This window comes from Schistocerca gregaria, chromosome 2 (genome assembly GCF_023897955.1).
Source record: "Schistocerca gregaria isolate iqSchGreg1 chromosome 2, iqSchGreg1.2, whole genome shotgun sequence".
Lineage (NCBI taxonomy): Eukaryota > Metazoa > Arthropoda > Insecta > Orthoptera > Acrididae > Schistocerca > Schistocerca gregaria.
Window position 1 is genome coordinate 534,110,252 of NC_064921.1, and position 6,000 is coordinate 534,116,251.

Consider the following 6,000-nt stretch of genomic DNA (forward strand, 5'->3'; position numbering starts at 1 on the left):
TGACAGGAATTCCATCAGGCCTATAGCTTTGCTCAGTTTTAACGATTTCAGATGTTTCTCAACACCACTGTAAGTAATGCTTACTTCATCCATCTTTTCAGTGGTATGAGGATTAAATAGGGGTAGCTCTCCTGGGTTTTCCTTTGTAAAGAAACATTTGCAAATGAAGTTTAGCATTTCAGTCTTTGCTTTGCTACTCTCTGTTTCAGTTCCTGTCTGACTCGCTAGGGACTGGGCACTGACTTTGGTACCATTCGTAACCTTTACATATAACCAGGATTTCCTTGGGTTCTGTGAAAGATCACTGGACAATATTCCACTATGGTAGTCACTGAAGGCATCATGCATTGAGAGTTCCTCTACATGCTCGTGCCCTGTGCTGAAAGTTTCGAGTTCCTCATTGAGATATGACACTACCAAGTTTTTTTCTAATTTACTGTATGTATATATCCTTCTGCTTGGTTTACTTGTTTGTTACACTTTGGTAATCATTGTTGACACAGCCGCATTTTAGTTACTAATACTGGTTTTGATGTGGACATCTTCAAAGAGGTCAGGTCTATGTTTTGCCATTAGATCAAATATATTTCCACCATAAGTGAAATTTCTAACTATTTGTTCTAGGTAGCTTTCAGAGAAGGAATTTTGTAAAATTTCACAGGATATCTTATCACACCCACTACTAACAAAACTGCGATTTTCCCAGTTAATTATTGGATGATCAAAGTCCCCACTGATGATTAGAATATGATTGGGGAATTTACATAAAATGAATGGATGAGTCTGATGGACAGGGTGGGTGTGTGGCATCTGTTAACAAGACCCCTTTTTCTCAGAGACAGGTACATGAATCAAGTTGAAATTTATTCCACATAAGTCCTTGGCAGTGTAAAACTTTAGGCTTCTAAGTAAGGCAATGTAATCAGAAGATACCACCATTTAATTCACATATTTTACACTTGCAAATGCACTCGCTGAAACCCATAGGGTACTTCCCCTTGATCTAGAATCATGATGTTTGGAAAGAAATGAGGTTTCGCAGAACGAGCAAAGGGAAAAAATCGGAAAATTGTTCATTTGTAGCACTTGGTGTTCGAGTTCTACTCACACTTATCTGGACTTTTTGATGTGGTACTAGGGCATTCTGGGCTCAATGAACTGTAAAGGGCATTTACAAAAACATTGTAATGAAAGTGCAGCATAACGGTGTTTACATTCCCATACCTCATTCTTTGTAAACCAGCTGCAGCAAACAACTGTAAAAGCTAGAGGAAATTGATATCTGATCGTGCTATTCATGCATCTCATGCATTTTCATCTGCCACTTACCTCTAGGAATGTTTCTTCAGTCAATTTATAAGAGCAAATTTCTGTTTCTTTCCCAAAAATGGACATTTTTTATGATAGATATTTTCCCCATTTAAATCCTAATGATTGCTTGGATGGTAATATTTCATTAATGAAATTAATTGTACAAATATTCAACTTTATTTGTTGTTACTTACAAGAAAGATAATTCAATTATAAAAAAGTAACTCTATTTAAATTCACTACAGTGAAGTCAGCATATGTATCATGTGTGTTCATAGGGAAATTCAATGCATGATAGTTTTATAATATGCTTGATACACAAGAGGCATGCCACTGACATCTTTCTTCTTCTCTTTTGATGGTAAGTGGTTTAACAATATTCAGTTTCTTTGGTTTAATTAGGTGTCCATTCAGTTGAGTACATTCATTATCTTCAGGTTTGAAAGTTTGATCATGTCCCTCCTTGGCAAAATTTTGAGTTGACCTTTTCCACAATGTTATGAGTGAGTTAAGTTTTTGTTAAGGAAATTCAAAACAGCACAGGAAATTAAAGAATTCCAGTTCTCTGGAATGCAGAAATCACTTCGTGTGATGTGGTCAGTAAAATCATGTTCACCATTTACCTTGTGTAGAATGGATTTTAAGGTACTAACAAGATTATTTCCAAATCTGCCAGATTTTGCCTCTGTTCACAAAACACATTATCCAGTTTTACTACTGGAATAATGAGCTATTAAATTACAGACATTTAATTTTCTTCCATAAAAAAAAAATGTACTGACTTCTGCTCTTGGACATGAGATTACATTCTGCAGATAAAAGCAAAGCACAGGAAATTATTTCTGTTTCGTGTTCTTACCTCCAAGTTTACTGATCACTTCTTTTTCTTTATCATGTTTACAGTTTTTTTCCAAATTTTCATTGAGTCAGTTGTATATTTTTGCCATTTTATATTCTTTACATAGGTTGCAGCGATCAGATTTTCTCTCACTGAATTCTAAATTAATTCCATTACAAAAATATGCCTGTACATACTATACTTGGTTAGTGTTTTAACTTCTTTGAGCACTTATTTTGATAAAGATAATGCATTTTAAAAAGAAATAAACTTCAGTCAGTTGAGGATCATTATTTTTTTATGAACATGTACAAACTGTGCCTAGAAAATATTTCTTGCGTACCCAGATTTTTTCTCCTCAAACATTGGAAAAAAAATGTTTGAAACTAAGTGACTTGTAGGTGATTACATTATAATTCATTTTTGGATGCACAATTGTGCTTCTTTCAGTTTTTACACTGCACTTGAATGTGCACGTATTTATGCAGTGTTTCAATATTATGGTGCTTTTGGCTGGAACACTTTTACCTCTCCAACTACATTTACATATGGAACTGAACCTAAAAACAGATGCATATAGTTAGTTACCAGTCAGAACCACTTTCAACATCTGAATTTTCTGAACAGTAATGAACTGGAATCTGCTAACATTTCAGTTATCCAATCATTATTTACATCCTGTTATTATTTATTATGATGACTACATGAACAGTAAATTAGAACAACAGTGCCTTTATGATTCACAAATAATAGAAACAATGCTGGATATCTGAAACAATGGTTGTAGAATCACACACTAGGGTGCATTTGAATGACAAAGTTCCAACTGAGCACTTGGAACTTTGTCGTTCATAACTGAAATTCATCTGTAGAAAGACACAACTCCATTTGTCAAATAGAACCTTGTCATCCCAATGAATCAAAGTGATATCAGTTGGAACTTTGGTGTTCTTGTAACTTGACATGCAGCATGAGTTCATTCTACTTATAGCAGATGTCAGATAGAACCTCGTCAAACTAACCCCCTCCATTTTCTTCGGGTTTTTCAGTTGGAACCTTGTCATTCCAAAGGGACACTTTGTCAAAGTTGCTGCTAAGAAAAGTATTTTGATTATGTTTGCTATGAAGGTTGACATATCTGATGTCACAGCCTGGGAATAGTTTACAAATAGGGGTAGTGCTCCATTGGTTTGAAAGATATCAAGATGATTGTTGGCCAAGAGCAGATCACGTGAATGGAGGCAATCAAACCTGGTGCAGTACTGCAATAAGCTGAATTAGTAATGTATTTGAGATTGCCTTTTGAAAGATGTACAGTCATCTGAGAACTGACTTTGACTAGTGAACAAGAACTCATTTTCAAATATTACAATAATAACGGATGTAGACATGGGTACATCATATGAACAAAGTTTATGCTGCTCCATTGTGTATTCTGAAAAGAATAGATTGCTTCTCATCATACAGTGGAAATGCTGAGTTGCAGAAAACACAGGACAACAAAAGGACTGCTAAACAAGTAAGCTTTCAGCCAAAAGACCTTCTTCTAAATTAAACTACACAAACACTTTCACGCAAACACAACTCACGCACACGTGACCACTGTCTCTGGTTGCAAAGGCCAAATTGCAAACAACAGAGCATGATAGGGGAAGCAGTCTGGGTTGTGGGGGTGAGGAGGAGGCTGAGGTTGGGAGGGGGAGGGTTAACAGGGTAGGGGTGGGTGACTGTATTGTGCTACTTGTGGGAGAAAACAGGGACATGGCGGGGAGAGAGAGGATAAGGCAGCTAAGTCCAATTGAGAGGTTAGATTGAGCGCATGGGGGTGGGGGAGTGGAAATGAAGAGAAGTAAAAAAGACTGTGGATGTGTAGTGCTGGAGTGGGTCACAGTTCAGAAAAGGTAGTGTTGTTAGAAAGGATCCAGATGACACAGATAGTGACGCATTCATTGGAATGAAGAATGTTGTGTTGGGTAGTGTCCTCAGCAGCTGGGTGGCTCGGGTAGTGTCCTCAGCAGCTGGGTGGCTCCGCTGTTTGTTGGCCACAGTATCATGGTGGGCAGACAGACAGCTTGTTGGTTGTCATGCCCACATAGAACACAGCACAGTGGGTTGCAGCTTAGCTTGTAGATCACATGACTGGTTTCACGGGTAGCCCTGCCTTTGATGGGATATGTGATGCTTGTGACTGGATTAGAGTAGATATTGGTAAGAGGATGTATAGAACAGGTCTTGCATCTACATCTATTACATGGATATGAGTCATGAGGGAAAGGGGTGTGAGCAGGAGTTGTGTAGGGATGAATGCGGATATTGTGTAGGTTTGGTGGGTGGCAGAATACCAATGTGGGAGGGTGGGACAGATAGTGTGTAGGACATCTCTCATTCCAGGGCGTGGTGAGAGGTAGTCAAAACCCTGGCAGAGAATGTGATTCAGATGCTCTAGTCCTGAGAGGTACTGAATCATGAGAGGAACGCTCCTATGTGGCTGGACAGTGGGACCTTGGGATGTGGTGGGTAACTGGAGAGATACGGCACTGGAGATCTGTTTCTGTACAAGGTTGAGAGGGTAATTATGGCATGTTAAGGCATCAGTAAGACCCTTGGCACATTTTGAGAGGAACTACTCATCACTACAGATGTAATGGCCAAGGACTCCTTGGGACGACCCCTGTCACCAAGATTGCTTCTCCCATCATGCTCTGTGGCTCACAGTGTAGCCTCAACAGCCCAAGACAGTGATCATGTGTGTATGAGTGCATTTGTATGAATGTGTGCGTGTGTGTTTTTTTGTCTAATTCAGAGGAAGGCCTTTTGTTTGAAAGCTTTCTTGTTTAGTAGTCTTTTTGTTGTGCCTGTCTGTGACTCAGAGTCTCCCCTAAGGAGAGTAGCAATCTGTCCTTTTCACAATATTTTCATTATTCTACTGTGTATCTGTTCTACATCATAATGGTAATTAGGGCTATGCTAACTATCCTGCTGCAGATCTTCTCAGTGTTTTTTTAGATAATTGCGATGACCTTATGATTTAAGTGAATGAGTACATGTGATAGAAGTGGAGAAACTCTTTGGTGTAACAGTGCTGGGCGTGAAAAATCCTTGTTTGGGTGTTTCATCTCCCACTTGCGTCGCAAGTTTCTAGAGTACATTGGGAAAATACTTACTCTGAATTAATGGTTCCTGTGAAGAGTCCTTGAATTCTGGTGTCACACGCATATAGCTTCAACTGTGAATATAATGCTTATGTATACCAACTTAATTGGAGGGGACAGGCCTCTGTGATATGGTCTAATTTTACCAGATGAGTTTGGTATTTATTTGCTGGCCAGCCAATCTCTTCCCTAGCCTGTTATTTCATTAAAAGTATATGGATGTGTCATGTGAAGTAGTGAATGTAAGAGGAACTTGTGCAGTGAAAGCAAAACAGATGAGTTTATAGGCTGCAGTGTCACTGAACTCACTGACTCATCAAACCAAAAAGGGGTGTGCAATCAGAGAGTGATTGTGCATGCTGGTAGCTAGGTTAGCCACCACAACAGAGTACCCTTTCTCAGAGAGATGATGTATTTGTGCTTTTCATATGACTGGTAGAAATCATTGCAAAATTAGGAAACATGTGAATAAGTTACAAGATGTAAATACAGGTGTAGATCAGTGGCACAGAACGTCATATAATAAGAGTAATATTTGTTATGAATAGGAATGTAGGGGAAAGAGTGACTTCCTGCAGACGGTTAAAGGAAAGAATGACTTCCTGTAAACATGCCTACAACTACGAGTAAAGTTCAGGTATATATGCCGACAGCACAAGTTGAAGAAGAATGATGGACATCATTGCTATGTTAGACCTT